Raw genomic sequence first — 16,951 nt, 5'->3', positions numbered from 1 at the left:
CGTTGAATCCTAGCCCCAAAGATGATAGTATTAGGAGGTGGGACATTTGGGGACACGATTAAATCATGAAGGTAGAGTGCTCATAAATGGGATTAAAGATCTCATAAAAGAGGCCCAAGAAAATTTCCTTGCCTCTTCTGCCATGTGAGGTTACTGAAGGAAGATGGTTATCAATGAGGTAGCAGGCTCTCATCAGATACCAAAGTTACTAGTGCCATGATCTTGGACTTCCCAGGCTCCAGAAATGTGATAAATAAATTTGTGTTGTTTATAAGCCACTCAGCTTACGGTATTTTTGTTTTAACAGCCCAAATGGACTATCACACTGTGTCTGGACATGGCTGCATGGCCCCTGTCATCACAGCTTTCCAGGAAGTCCCTATGAAAAGATTACCTTTGGCATGCAGGAGGATATCTATTTGCCCTTCCAGATCCAGTTGCAACCTTTCATCCTTCAGATGAGGCTTTACTTAGTAGAGGAAAATATTGGCTTTTCTGACATGTAGCTGGTGACAAATATAACCATACTGTCTGTCACAAAATAGGCACAGTAAATGCTTGCTTTCCTCTTTAAAACCCATACTGTTACGATATTTCTGTTACATAAACTTCTGTTTTGTAGGCTCAAGTTTATTAACTCATTCTTTCTCTGATTTCTTTGAAAAGGGAGAGTGCTTATATATATAAAGGTGAAAGTCTTACGTATTCAAGCATTTCTTGCTTTCTATGCTGTTCCACTGAGATTTCTCTCTTTATTCTGTCCTAGGTCTCTCTGGAGCCTGTCAAGTGAGCTAACTTGTTTAAACTAGGTTGGTGAATGTTCTCAGCGAATAAATTGAGTCTAGACAAAGTACAGCATTTACTTATAGGATGAGAATCAATCTGCCAGAAGAATTTCTCTACTGCTTAATATGTCTTATGTGTCCAAATATGTGAACACCAGTGCATAAATCATTTTTCAGAAATTGCTTTTTCCATTATCTATTCCAAGAAATTGTTTTCCAATTCTCAAAATTCATGAAAAAGACTTTTGAAGTAGAAGACCTGAAAACCTAACTTTCATTTTGCTCATTGACACCTTTTCTGGCCAATGAAGGTTCATGAATGCCACCATTCCTATGGGATAAGTATTGCTCAGATATAAGTTTTATTGTTCACACTCATTCTGTAGAATTGCAGAGATACTGTCAAAAAAAAAAAAAAAAGAAAGATGTTCTAATCACAAATGAGAGATTCAGTTATCTGTGTGCAAAGTTCAAGGACAAGAAAACCTGTAAATGTTTTTGCATAAACTGGGCCTAAGCTAACTGCCATATTTTGAGCTAACTCATTTAACTGGAAAGTGGGCTATACCCTGTTTGCTGGCAAACACATTCAGTCCTGCTCCATCTATACTGAATATCAGAAAAGAGTATGCATTCTATTGTTAGCAAATTTCTGAAGATGTCTTGGCAAAGAACTGTGTTCCACAACCTGAGTTCCCTTAAGACCTTCACTTAGGAGCCATATGACAACTCCCATGGTTCAGGAACAGTATTTCAGCCAGAAACTAAAACAGGAAGGTGACACCATTAACAGATAAAGGACGGTTGAAGCATGAAGGAGTAAATGAATCTTTTGAATTTAGAGAGTCCCACAACTGTAACCCAGTGCATGAGAGCTGCTGATCAATTAAATGCATCAGTTCATCTTACAGTAATAATGGCTCTGAAGTGGTTCTGGTTCGGCATCTTAAAAAGTGCCAAGGTTAAAACAAATAAAAAATGAAAAGTGCCAAAGTTATCATTTTATTTGGTGCCTCAACTTCCATCCCTCCCACCTTAGACAACACTTTTATTTTTGTAATTCTTATCCTTTCTCTCTGTAGGTAAGGAGTTTTTATTTTTTTACCCCATTCTGGTTACCTTCAAGATTTTCTTTTTGTCTTTGGATTTTGGCTGTTTGTCTAAGTGTATATATGTTTGTTCACATGTGTTTGGGGTTTATCCTGCCAGAATTTCTCTGAGTTTCTTGGATATGTTATTTGGTATCTCTCAGTAATTTTGAAAAATTTTGGCCATTATTTCTTCAAATAGGTTTTCTTCTGCTCTCTTCTCCCCTTTCTACTTCTTCTGGTATCTCAGTTATGCATATATCATTTGATAGTCATCCATAGTTCTTGGATGTTCTATTGTATGGTTTTTTTGTTTTTTGTTTTTCATTCTTTTGGCATTTCAGTTTAGGCAATTTCTATGGGCCTATTTTCAAGGTCACTGATTCTTTCCTCAGCTGCATTGCATATACTGATGAGCCCACTGAAGACATTTTTTATTTGTCCTTCTCTTAGATTTTTAGAATTTTCTTTCAATTCTTTCTTACAGTTTCCCTGTCTCTGCTAGTCTTGCATGGTGTCTACTTCTTCCATTAGAACTTTTAACATTAAAACGTATTAATCATAGTTCTTTTAAATCTCTGACAATTCCAACATCTGTATCATATCTGAGTCTGGTTCTGATGATTGCTTTATCTCTTCAGACTGGGTTTTTGGCATGTCTTGTAATTTTTTCTTGATAGCTGCACATATCACATAAAAAATAGATAAAGAGGTAAACAGACTCTCAGTGTGAGGATTTATGTCAAGCTGACCAGGATTTGGGCTGTGTTTGATGTTTGCTTTATCCGTGGATTCCAAATTCCTCTAGTGGCCTCATTTTCTCTCCCTTCCTGGCTTTGGGGCATTTCTTTCTGCTGTTCCTCAGAGAGAACATATGTCCTACAGCTCTCTGAGTTATAGTCTAATGTTCTTGTTACTAGTGGCTTATTTGTGTGGTAGTGGGTATGTGTTGGCAGGAGGATTCTCTAACCTGATCAAGTGGAGTGCACAGTGGACTTGCGTCTCAGGAGTGTGGCCTTTGCAAGTGTTCTGTCCCTCTTCAAAGGATAGAAATATTTTTCCCTTTGACCTTAGTCTCTTCCCTGACTACAGGGGGTATTCTCCAGTCTTCCGAATTTATGTTCTTGTAGGCTTTTCCCTAAAGGATTATAGATTTATTTTCTTGGGTGAATTAGAGTAGAATAGAATTCCCCAACTTCAGCTGGGATGGGATTTCACTGTTACCCTCTGAAAATGTCCTCCCTAGAGATTATGCTTAAGAAAGAAGGGTCTTAGGGAATTCCACCATGACTGCTCTTCCTCTTTTTCTGCCACAGCATCAAGGGGAACTTACTCTGGATTCTTCCTGATTCACCCCATGAGAGCCTAGTGGGATTCCTGGAATAGAAGGCTGCCTATATGTATGAAGCTTTTTACTCATGCTGTCCTACACTCAGCTTCCAGGAACTAATCAAAATTTCTAATTTAGAGGTGCCTGGGTAGCTCAATTGGTTAAGTGTCCGACTTCACCTCAGGTCATGATCTCACGGTTCTTGAGTTCAAGTCCCATGTCTGGCGCTGTGCTGACAGCCCAGAGCCTGGAGCCTACTTTGGATTCTGTGTCTCCCTCTCTCTCTCTCTGCTCCTCTCCTGTTCACATTTCTTCTCTCTTTCTCTCTGTCTGTCAAAAAAATAAACAGTAATTTTTTTTTTCAATTTCTAGTTTAATGTTTCAGAAGCATCTGCTCTGGTAAGCAAATATTCAGGCCCTCTGTCTCCCTGGAGGTACCTCTCCAAATTTGGGGAGGCAGTTTGCTCTGTGACCTTAGTTCTCTAATGGGTCAAAGAAAAGCCATTAGTTTTTAATTTTGTACTTTTTCTTGTTATTAAGATGGGAATGAAGACTTCTAAGCTCATTCTATATCTGAACTTAAGCTGGAAGTCCCCATACACTTTTATTATTAATTCTTTTTGTTTCTTTTGCTCTAATTTTAGTGATTCCACTGGGTCCAGAAGCAGGTGACAAGAAACCCATAAATAACAGTGGCTTAGATGAAATAGAAATTTATTTCTATTTCAGTTAAAGGTCATTGGGGGAAGTTCTGGTGTCCATGTGTTGAGGACTCAGACTCCTCCTACTCTGTTTCTTCACTAACCTTAGCAAATGGAAATGATGCTACCCTTCAGCCATCACACCTACATTCAAACTAGCAGGAAGCAAGAAGAGGCAAAAGAATGTGCTCTTATTATGAACACTTCCCGGAAGTATGTGACTTGATTGCTTACATCCTATTGGCTAGAACTTATTCACATGGCTATACCTAGCTACAAAGGAGGTTGGAAATGTAGTCTTATTTTCAGTGACTTCTGTGCCCAGCTGAAAGCTAGGAGTTTTCTAAGTAAGAAAGAAGGAGAGGATGGATATTGAAAGACAGTAGTTTGAGTGTGTGTGTGTGTGTGTGTGTGTGTAGTGTAGTGTAGTGTAGTGTAGTATAAGTATGTTAACTTTGGAACAAACTTTGATCTTGGGCATATTTTTAGTAACTGAATTCCCAAATGGCTTTTCTACCCCCAATACTTGACCAAGTCTCTCTATGCATTGCTGCCTTTTGAGAATGCAGGGTCTGGATTTTATATCTGAGACACAGTGTTTCTGATCATTGGTGTGCAGCAGTTTATCAGGTAAGCCTAAAATAAACACTCTGATCACAAATGCAGGTAAGCAACAGGACAAAGCAAGTGGTGTATGGATTAGGAAGTATAATCTATGAATAAGGTTATTGGTTCTGGGAAACTCAGCCTGTTGGTTTCCTCTACACCAGCCTTTCTTAGAATCAATCAAATCAGATGACCAGTAGGAAAGTAATTGAGGATTTACTGTGTTCTTAGTTAAGAGCTGAATATAAATAAAAAAAAAAAAAAAGACACAGTCCCTTTCCTCAAGGAACAAAGACTAACAGATGAAATGGTTTTATGTAGTAAATAGCATTCATCTGTGTGTGCAGATAGTAACTGGTATAGTAGTTATGAAAATGGGGTAGTTGTTGCAGGCAGGACGGTTGGGAATGTATGACGTGTCCCAGTCCTGGGCTGGCAAAGATCTGTCAGGTTAGAATAAAAACACTCCCTACCAGACAGGATATAAAATAAAACATTATACAAGGCATAGAATAGTTTTATAAAATGTAAAATAATGCATAAATATGAAGAGATTTTCGTTCTTATCTAAAAGCCACAAAGGCCATTGGTTTTGCTTCACATTTGTTCTCAAGTCTAGAACTGACAAGGAGTTAACAAGTACTCCCTGCTCCCCGGCCACTTGGCAATTAATGGTATGTCTAAAAATAGTTACTAATTATAATAAGCTTTTGTTCAGAAAAGAAAAATATCAAAGCAATCACTCACAGAAGGAAAATTATTATCTAACTTTCCATTAAGTAATCTCCCCCCCCCCGCAAAGAATAGTCAGAGTTGGGTTATGGGCTTCCTGCCTCAGTAGCTTCACTTCTTTGAGTCACTTTGCTGTTTCTAACATCTCTAACTAATCATAGTCACAGAAATGACAGGTCCAAACTAGACAGCTGTTTTTTGAAAATAAAATGTCTAATGGCAAAAACTATTGCCCTTGCCAATGAAAAAGCAAAGGCATCTGTGCTTCTCAACTGAAAGGGGCTGTTTCTTGGTTTTTCGGTTCCTTTGTAGTTTCAGGCCACATTTAGATGAATCTGTTTTGCTAAAATACTGAATTTTCCAGTGAAATCGGTTAGGTATTAGCCTTTTGTCAGGCATAACAGAATCACAACATATTTAAAGATCCAAGATGCTTAGTACAACAGTAATGTAGTTTTATTCATTTTCCCTAAATTCTGAGGCAAACAAGATGCCACAGACTGATTGTTTGGAACAGTTTTGGAGCCAAAAAAAGAACCTTTATTACAACTAATTTGTTTCCATAGTGAAGTCTGAGGTGTTTCAGGATTTGTGGTGGTATAAAGGAACCTAGTTGGAGTAGTCAAAGACCAGGGTCAAGAACACACCCATAAGCAATCAAGAACTACATATGCTAAGAGCAGTATGATTTCAGTTTTTTAAAAGAGACAATTTAGACTATCCTTTTTAAATTAAGATGAGGAAACATACATATATAAAAGTACTATTAATGGTAATGATGATAATAATAATAAATAAATATATAAATAATGACCTGGTTTTCCATTTAAGGGGAAAATGTAATAAGAAGAGAGATATAAAGAGAAAACAAGGAAGAAAATGAAAGATAAAGAAAAATCATTAAAAAGAGCCATTAATGTGAATCCAAAGAGAGACTTTCATGGACTAATTGCCCCAAGATGTGACTTTTAGAATATCTGTTACTAAAGACTTTTATAACTCCATGTATTTTTTTGTTACTATCGTTTTAATGATAGCAATACTATTATCTTTTATATATATATTTATCTCTTCTCAAAGGAGTACTTTGAGGTCCTGATTTGAACTGCCAACAATTCCTCATCCAGGCCTGCAGTTTTGAATTCATTCTATCTCATACAGAGTGCTTCAAACTATGTGAAATCATACAGAGGAGTTCAGAGTAAAGGTGTTATGGCTGTTATGTCTTTTTGTCCTTAAAGTCTCCAAACACATCAAGGAGACTAAAAAGTAAGCAAAGAAAACTAAACAAAGAATAGAGGGCCTTAAAGTTATTCCAGCATAATACATTCATTCTACAGATGAAAATATCAGATCCCAAATGATTAAAATAACTTATTAAAATCATAAAGGGGAATGGTGGTATAGGACCCAAGTTGTGACTCCTATTTCTATTTTCCTGCTCCTCTATATAAAATAAAACTATGGCATGCAGGTACCTCTGTAGAATTTTCCACTGCATTTCACATTCTACTCAAACAGGCATCTTGAATAACTAAGCCAGGTGCCTAGTAGATGAAAAACTTATACTTGCTTTTCCTAAAAACTCTGTATTAAAGATATCAATAACATTTGGATAAAGGTTCTCTTTAAATGGCTAGTGATAAATGGAATTTCTCCTTATTCCCTCCTATGCCAAAATAAAAGAATAGAATTTTTATTTTTGCTCAGGCCTTTCAAATTCTAAAGAATTGGATGAGGAAAATGAATGTGTCATTGGACTAAAACTACCAACTTCTCCTTTCCCTCTTCTCTGGGACCTGTAACAGTAACTTAGATCTCGGCCACCACTAGGACAAATGAGGAGTGACTGTCAAAATAGCTGAGACTAACAGGTCAACCGGACTCATGCACATACTGTAGCCAAATACTTTTCGATCAGTTTGCAACCATTCTCTTATTTGAACACTCAGATGCATAACTTAAAATATCATTTTTCAATGAGACCATTTCCAGTTAGTTGAGAAATAAGTCCCTAAATTTGATACCCAACGGTTGTAGGACTCCTAGAAAAACATTTCAGTACTGTATAACGCAGGTTCCTCATCAGTAAGATGGATAGGGACTGACTTTACCTCATGTGGATGTTGGGGCAATGAATGACAAATTTACCTCTCTGAACATCTCAACCCAAATTAAGGTAATATGCTAAATATTATGACAAATTGGGGGTGAGCCACTTTTTAGTTCATTAAATTCTATTAAGGCCATTTGAATTAAATGCTAAAGCTTCCCCTGAATTGAGTCACATGTTGTCACTTTTGCACAATCAATATAATATTGGAAGGTGAATTTTTAATATCCTTGTATACAGTTCCATGTTTCCAAAGTCCCAAGTAGTTAGGAGAAAAAGTATTGTAGATAGTATTAATAGTGTACAGGAATTTATGGAAAACAGTTCCCTCTTTAAATTCATTAAATTAACTCATAAGAATACATCAAATTATCTATAAATCTTAGAAAATCATAGCATCAAGTAAAATACTCTATGAAATCACTTTAAGATACTGTTAATCACCATGAAATATGTTTTGAGAATGATGTACAGTATAGTTGGCAGGACATTGAACACCACAATCAGAATGTCCTTGTTTTCTATTTTTTTCTTGATTTTTTTTCTTTTCAAAAACAGAAGTTGGAATTTTCCCATGGAAAGGGACATTACAAAGTATTTTCAACTTATAGAGCTCTCAGGGCATGGAAAAGGAAAACCTTAAATTCCTGTGAGCTACCTGAAAATTTTGACAGGAGCCATTTCTGTCTAGCTCTCAACTAAAAGTATCCAAGTTGCTAAAGGAGTGACATTTCTACTGCACATATTGGACCTCTGGACCTTTGCATTGTTTAAATCTGTATTAGCAATTATTCTAATGAGCAAAAGAAGATAAGAATTAACAATTATAGAGGTTAGCTCAGTCAATTTAGGCCAATTGGATAGTTTATTCAGTTCTCAAAGTAATTATCTGGTTTGACGGTCTAGATTTATTGACACACATGAGCTAAAACTACACTTCCTTTTTCCTTTGGGAACATGATGTTGATAAATCCATCTAAGTGAGAATGTGGGACTCATTAAAATGTGATTAAATTCACTTATTTTTTTTCTTTTTGGCATTCTTTATGGTATAAGATGCAGATATCATGTGAAAAATTTGTATTTGCTTACATTATGAGGATTTAAATATTCAGTACATATATCTAAAATGTAAAGTCAGATTTGATTAAATCCACTTGATATTGTATCAAGTTGTATGTTCCACCAAAACATATTGGGAGAGTGAAAGCCAAAGATAAGATTAGTCTAAAGAGGAAAAGCTGAAAATTAGAGGCAATAGACTCTAAACAGATAGGAAGGGAAATAATTTCCTAACTGCCTTGCAATGTACAAATCTGTTTGTCTGCCATGGAAATAACGCTTCATGTTATGAAAAGTGATGCTATTTCATTCCTTTCATTCCAGCCCCTTCCTACATTTAAATTGTAAGAAATACAAAGGGCCTGACAGTTATAAAAATAGATCACTTGTTGAGTCAGTTAACCTATTAATGGATAATCCCTTAGTTAACCAAAGATCAGAAAAGCTTTGATATGTCCAAATCTAGGGATTCTGTCGAGTATATTTTTTTAGTGTTTATTTTTGAGAGAGAGAGAGAAAGAGAGTGTGCATAAGCAGGGGAGGAACAGAGAGAGGGAGACAGAATCTGAAGCTGGTTCTGCTCTAAGAGCACAGAACCCAATGTGGGTTGATCATGACCTGAGCTGAAGTCTGCCACTTAACCGAGCCACCCAGTCACCCCTAGGAATTCTATCAAGTTTTAACCAAGACCTGGTTCCACTCAGCTGGGGGTTAGATGGGGTTTGGGCTGTAAAAACTGGCAAAACAATGGTTTTATTCTTCCGCTTTCCAGTGGTTCATTAATAAATATTCTTGACTCCCTTGTACATGCCCAACACGAATCCTCTCCACCTGGTCTTCCTCAATCCAGCTCTTAGAAAATGGCTGATTTTCTCCAGAGTTCTACTTTGGTTCCTTTTTCTCTTATTGCTTGTAGTCTTTCTAAACTCCTTACTAGATATAATGCTACTGTCCTTTTCTCTTGCTATCTGTAATCACTTGGCCCATAAATGAAAAAAAAAAACCAGATAATTAATATAAAGAGGTTACTAATTGAACCCATTTCATGTATTTCTCTCTTGGAAGCATTAGAAGCTTTAATAATAGATAGATGTATGTAATGAATACGTATATAGAGACACACAGATATGAAAGTTTAGGTCTCAGCTGCATGGCTGAGGGAGGAGAATTTCCAGTGGCAGGAGGCTTTTCTCATTTCTGCAACACACAGCACATAAGCCATCATCTCTAGAAGGTTAGCTTCCTTTCCTCATCTAGCAGGGATGAGAGGGACTACTTCCCCAGACTAAGATTGTAAAGGAGTTCATTTCCCTTCTGGAGAAGGAGAAGTTTGGAAGGATGTTGATTCTTTTCTACAAGGAAGACACTCTGACCAGTCCCTAAACAGTAGCTCCACCACTGGCTGGAAACATTAGCAACCTGTTTATTTAAGAAAGTTACAGCAAGGACTCCTGTATATAAGAATATCCTCCCCTTGCATAAGCCTTTCTCCCTACCATTTCCTGAGGTAAATCTGTTGTTGGATTCCAGAAAAAAGAATAACTTGAGAAAAACTAAGATTTCTAGATAAGACTGGAAAAACTCAGGCTCATTCTCTAAGAAGAAATGCCTCTTTAGAGCAGAGAGAAGGAAACTGGCCCGATCTGCAAAGCCTCCTGGCCCATAGGGAAGGACATGCAGCCCTGACAGGGCCGGGTCAGCGCCAGTCGTCTCCTCAGGCACCTTGCAGTCCGGGCCTCCTGAGGTTGCAGGTGGAAGCCTGTGGCTGACGATGTGACTCAGAAGTGGCGACCAAAGTTCCATGAATCTGTTCTCTCTGGCAGGTGGTTGAGGTATTGAAAGGGCTGGGCCTTGACAGCAGGAGAACCCGGGCCAAAACCTGAGGGAGTCTTAGCACGGAAAAGCTGACACTTGGCCTGGAAATCGAATTCCAGGCACATGTGGCAATGTGGTTGCTGTTTTACAAGAATGCTCAGGAAAAAGTCTCAGAAGCTGCCAGGCCCGGGTCATCTGCATCCTGCCCCAGATTGGCTGAGGGTCACAGGCAGGAGAATGCTGGACATCTTGCCCCCAAAATGCCTCGTGTACTTGACCGATAAGATTCACATTCCCCTAGTCCCCCTGCTGCCCACTCCTACCCACGGCCTGAGTTCCTTTAATGCACGAGTTCATTATGTGCCACGGATCCCCTTTTGCAGTTGGTGAAGTCCTTGGAATTCTTCTCAAAATAAAGTTTTTAGGGACACCTGGGTGGCTCAGTCATCTAAGTGTCCATCTCTTGATTTCAGCTCAGGTCATGATCTCACGGTTCTGGGATCAAGCCCCAAGTTGGGCTCTGTGTTGTCAGTGCAGACATTCTCTGTGCTGCTTGGATTCTCTCTCTCTCTCTCTCTCCCCACCCCCCCCACCCCAGTGCTTGTGTGAGCACTTTCTCTCTGTCTTTCAAAGTAAAAAAATAACATTAAAAAATAATAATATTTTTTTAGATAAAACAAATAAAACACATAGGGTTACAAAGGAAACCAATTTTCTTGAAATTGAGTTATCAAAATATTGTTAAATCCATGAGAGATAGAAACAGAAAATTTGAGAAAGAAACATAGGTATGTTTGGGTGTACACTTCTGTATAAATTCATTAAATCGCAAGATTTAATACATATATATAATAACTGATGTAATTTCAATGTAGTGATGAGAGGAACACCTGGGTGGCTCAGTTAAGCATCCGACTTCAGCTCAGGTCATGATCCCACAGTTTGTGAGATTGAGCCCTGCATTGGATGACGGCTCAGAGTCTGAAGCCTGCTTCAGATTCTGTCTCTCTCTCTCCATCCCTCTTCTGCTTGTGCTCTGTCTCTCTCTCTCTTAAAAACATATAAATATATATTTTTTAAAGCAGTGATGAGGGTAAAAAATGTTTCAAGATGTTGGCAGTAACTGAAATGTGCTATGAAAATAGCCAATTTCTATTGACAGAGTCACAGGTACTATTAATGCCACTTAGGTTTGCTACTGATGGTCAAAATTGAAGTATATGATAAATTTAAATTAGATATTAACAAAAATTATGTGACTTTATTTTATTATTTGAAATGTAAACCTGGAAAACCTCTCACTACTTTTCAGCCGTGTTTATGTTTCTTTTTACTCTCCTGTTTTCAGTCTGTCTCATCTGTCCATTCTCCACAATAAAGTCAGACTGTTATTTCCAAATTGGAAGTGTGAATTATGTCCTTTCCCCGCTTTAAGTGGCTCAGTGTTCAGTGGGTCCCCATTTCTTTCAGGGGGAAGTCTACTCTGAGCATTATGACTTAAAAGGTCCATCATGATCTGGCCTGATCCTACTTTTCCACTTTCCTCATCCCCAACCTTGTCCTTTGTATTTGAAACATACTGTGAATTATTTGAATCTCCTGAGTGTCTCATATTCTCAGCAGCAAACTTTACAGAGTATAGTGTCATTTTCTTACTCTTTCTTACTAAAGAACCCTAAATGTATTTACCGGTCTTACAGAGGATAAATCTTTTGAGAAGGTTGAGCCTCTCCTGAGTTCCTGGGGAAAAATCTTAATTGTTCTAAGAAATAGTGGTTAACTTATTACCTTTTTCAAAATGGTTGTTTTAAGGCCAATCAAGACACTAATCATATAACACTAATCTGGCCAATGAGACTGAGAGAAAGTCTATTGGGGGCTCTTAGGATGTTTACTTTTGGAGTTTGATGTGTAAAGATATGGTGCCAGGAGTTGCTATAGCCAACTTATGGACATGAGTGGAGCTGCTAACTATATAGAACAGAAGGATAAAACAATATGGAATAATGATTTTGTGGAAACTTTAACCTACTCCACCCTTCCTCCAGACATCTTATTATGTGAGATAAGTAAATAGCAAGAAACCTGAAAGTCTGATATGTTCTCTCACCTTGTCTTTTGCACTTATTTTTTCTTTGTCTGGATCAATCGTTACCTGTCTCACATACTGATGAACTCTTGGATTTACCTGGTCAACTTTCAGATTATCCTCCCTAAATAAGGACTGAATTTCCCATCCTCCATTACTGCTAATGGTGGATATATGACACAGCCTGGTCGATCAAATAAAATCCAGAGTTAGTTGAGAGCTTATGGACAGCTATGCTTTTTTTTTAATATATATATTTTTTTAATTTATTTATTTCTAGGAGAGAGAGAGACAGCATGAGCAGGGGAGGGTCAGAGAGAGAGGGAGACATAGACTCGGAAACAGGCTCCAGGCTCTGAGCTGGCAGTCAGCACAAAGCGCGACGCCGGGCTCGAACCCATGAACCGCTAGATCATGACCTAAGCTAAAGTCGGACTCTCAACCGACTAAGCCACCCAGGCGCCCCTGGACAGCTATGCTTTTACCAGTGAAAAACACAGTTGACTGTCATGGCTCTTCCTTCTTTTCTTGCCTTGAATGTTGAAACCATAGCTAGCTGGTGACTTCGACATGAGATGTATTTGGGAAATGCCAAGAGAATTTCAAAGACATCATCAACACTGACATCACTGAACTGCTGAAACAATATTAGTAACTGCCTAACTCTTGAATTCTTAAGTGAGTAGGAGAAAACCTGTTTCTTTAAGCCACCATAGTCAGATTTTCTACTATGGCAAAATGTATTCTTTACTGATATGAAGATATTCAGTAAATATGTACTGAGCACTGGATTTAACACAATGTATCAATGTGCCCACTTATAAAGAATGGTCTCTCAAGAGACTTCCACCATCAAGTAAGATAGAGTGGGTCTATTCTCCCATTGTAACAACTGATAAAATACAAATATTATATTTTAAAGGCACCTCAGAGCTGTGAAAACTATGAAGAATAGATATACTAGAATTCTAGAGAATTTTGGAGAACTGCTGAAAGTTGAGATGACAGTCACAAGCCAGTTTTTCCTTGAGGACATCTAATGATACTGAATGTGGATTTAATATCAGGATCTTTTCTTGGAGAAAAAACTCACTGTGCTTTTTTGGTTAGTCAGTAACAAGTTAGAATTTTGAAGGTTTTTCCATGGGCCATTTCTTGAGTTTTGGGGCTGTGCAAAAGGCTTTAAAGCTAGGCCAAATCTTCTAAAATACATAATTAAATCTCCTGCAGCCTTTCAGAGTTTAGGAAATATTCTCCATCACACTGAGACATACTTTAAGCACACTGATAGTATTCTCTGTAAGACACTTGGTGGATTTTGAGGCCGTTTAGGGTAAAAGGTTAGAGAACTAGGATAGAAATCTCTGAAGGTCAGAGCTGAATCTCTTGTAGTCGCTTAGAACTGAGGAAATGGAAGTATGCTAGGCTCTCAATAAAAAGTGTGGGAAGATCATTTAGTAAAAACAGGAGCAAACTGGGATCTTACGGGAAAAAGATAAACCCCTATCAAAACTGAGTTTCAGCTTCATTTAGCTCACTCCTTTACCCTATCTGCCTAAAAGAGGAAAGTGAAATCCACTCCTAGTGGAATCTAATATTGTCTGGATGCTCTAAAATTGTACTATGTCCAAAATAAAAATAACTAGTCAAGGGAAAAGGCAAGAAAATATGATTAATAATTAAAGAATAAAAGAAGCAATATAGATATTATAGGTAGTAGGCAATGATTTCAAAATGGTATGATTAATACATTTAATAAAAAATGAAAAAGATGACAAAATATATGAAAATACGAAAATTTAATCAATAATTGGATTTATACTGTAAAACAATTGAATGGACATCATAGAAGTGAAAAACTATAGTATCTAAAATTAAAAACTCATGGGATGGGTTTAGCAACAGATTTGTTATAGTAGTTGAAAAGGATTAGTGGCCTAGAAGTTAGGACAATAAACGTATACCCAAACTGAAACATAGGGAAAAAGAAGAGTGGGAAAATATCACATCAGAGACATGGGGGGGGAAATGCTCAACTATATGTATAAAAGGTGTTCCAGAATGAGAGGAGACAGAGAATGTCAGAGGTAATGTCTTTAAAATGAAAGAAAGACATCAATCCACAGATTTAAGAAGCTCTTTGAAACTCAAGCAGATGAATGCACAGATAACCACATATAAGCACATTTATCAAATTTATAGTTAAATACATAGAGAAAATTTTTGAAGCATCCATAAAAATAAAGAAAAACAAATTCAAAGAAACAGAAATGACTTACATCTGAGTCATTCTGAAAGGAAATGATGGAAGCGAAAAGAAAATGGACTTATTTAAATAGCTAAATGAGGAGTGGTGCAGAGTGGGTGAAAATATTCTTCCAGAATGAAGGTAAAATACACAACAAAGGAAATTAATTAATTGATTGATTGAATGATTGATTAAGTAGGCTTTCCTTACAAGAAATACTCAAGGAACTTCTTCAGGCAAAATAAATGACTTCAGGTGGATAAATGTATAGACAAGAATGAAAAAAAGAGCACCTCAAAGGCATATATATGGAAAAATAAGTAAATAGCGTATGTTTTATATGTATATATAATATAAAAAATATATGTATATAAGTAGATATTGGCTATAAAAAACAGTTATGATGTCTTTTGACATCATAATACATCATGTATGTATACAACTAAAATATATGACAAAATACATGAAAAAATAATGAAAAAGAATGAAAAAGGGACTGTTGAGTTTAAAAGGTCTGAACATATCCCGAAAGTGGTAAAAGTATAAGTTTCTATGGAAATCTAATAAGTCATGCCATAGTCTCTAGGATAACCACTCAAAAAAGAAGTAAAAAGACTATATAACAAATTAGAGAACATGTTACAACGGGTGTTGTAAAAACACATCTGCTTAACCAACAAAGAGACAAGAAAAAAAGTAAATATAAAACAGATGGCCTAAATAGGGAAAAAAATCAAACTCTAATAAGATGGTAGATATAAGCCCTCTTCTATATGTAATTACATTAAACATAAATAGATGAAATACTCTAAGCAAAATAATAAGATTGTCAGAGTAGATAAAAAACAAAACTTCATAATATGCTTTTAACAAGAGAGTCACTTTAAATATAAAGCCCAGAAAAATTTAAACAGTGAAAGATTAGAAATAGACCATGCAAGAACTAACCAAATGAAATTGTGAGTAGCTACACTTACTACTACAGAAAATATGGAGCTTAAGGAAAGCGGCATTATTTAAGATAAACAGAGACATTCCATAATGGTGAGGGAATCCATATAAAATGAAATAATCATAATTTAAAATTTATGTGTACCTAATTACACAGATTCAACATACATTAAACAACAAAGGACAGAAATAAAAAGATCCATGGACAAATCCACAATTATAGGGCAACTATGGTAAATCAAGCTATATATTATAAGCCTTAGAATAGAGATTGGCAACATTTTTTTCTGTCAAGGGCCAGATAGAAAACATTTTTATTTTTGCAGACCATATTGTTTCTGTCACAACTACTCAATTCTGCCCTTGTAGATTAAAAGTGGCTATTGACACAAATAAATGAATGAGTATGGCTGTATTCCAATACTGCAGGTGATAATTTGCTGTCTCTTGTTCTAAAGCAACCACTTGAACCAACTAAAAACAAACAAACAAACAAAAAAGCCAATAGTAGAAATCTAATGGAATCATAAAGAACTTTCAAGCCATCCGAAGGAAGGAAGAAATTAAAGGAAACAACTTGAGTGACTTAAAAAAAAACAACAAAACACACCTAGCTTACCACTAATGAAAGTGATATTTTGAGCTCCATTTTCATGTATTTTATGTCTGTTTCTTAATATTTCTGACACTGGGGTGGGGGGAGGGGAGGGAGAAGTATTGTTTATTGACCTCTTAAATCACCAAAACTTACCAACCTCCAAACTCTTCCCTTTATTTTCACACTCACACACATGCACACACATATATACCAAATCCTACATTCAGAAGCCTCTGTGAATTTATTGAAAAAGAGTTTTCAGAAAGTTTGGGAAAATGAAGAGAAGGTTTTACATCATAGCCACTCAAGAACTTCAGATTGCATGTCATACATTCTTGTTCTTAAAAGTCTTCTGGCAGTGTTCTGCTCTCAACTAGGATGGACTGGGTCATGTGGGCCACTTTTCTCACTGAGGAGCTAGGAATATTGAATAAATGACAAAAATTATATATTTGAAGTCTTGGCAAACTATGGCTTCCAGGGCAAATTAGCTATGACCAATTTTTTTGATATCGTTTTGTGCTATATCAACATAACTAAGTAGTTGTGACAAAGACCACATGGCCTGAAAAGCCAAAAATATTTACTATCTAGTCTTGACAGGGAAGTTTGCTGGCTTCTGATATTTTAAAGGCACCAGAGAGCTTCAGATTTTTGAAGATGAAAGGGAGTAAAATTGCTGGGAAAAAGGAAATATTCAGAGAAAAGTTGAGGAACTGCAGCTGTCCCCGGGGTGCATGTGCTGATTCTTGGTGAAGGTTGGAGCCTGAGAATCTAGGTTTGGCTTGTGCAGAGGGCCATGGATAGGGACAAAGAAAGTAGCAGATATTTTG

Source organism: Hyaena hyaena, unplaced genomic scaffold, assembly GCF_003009895.1.
Source record: "Hyaena hyaena isolate Hyena2069 unplaced genomic scaffold, ASM300989v1 scaffold_452, whole genome shotgun sequence".
NCBI classification, from domain to species: Eukaryota; Metazoa; Chordata; class Mammalia; order Carnivora; family Hyaenidae; genus Hyaena; species Hyaena hyaena.
Note: the sequence above shows the minus strand (reverse complement) of the source record.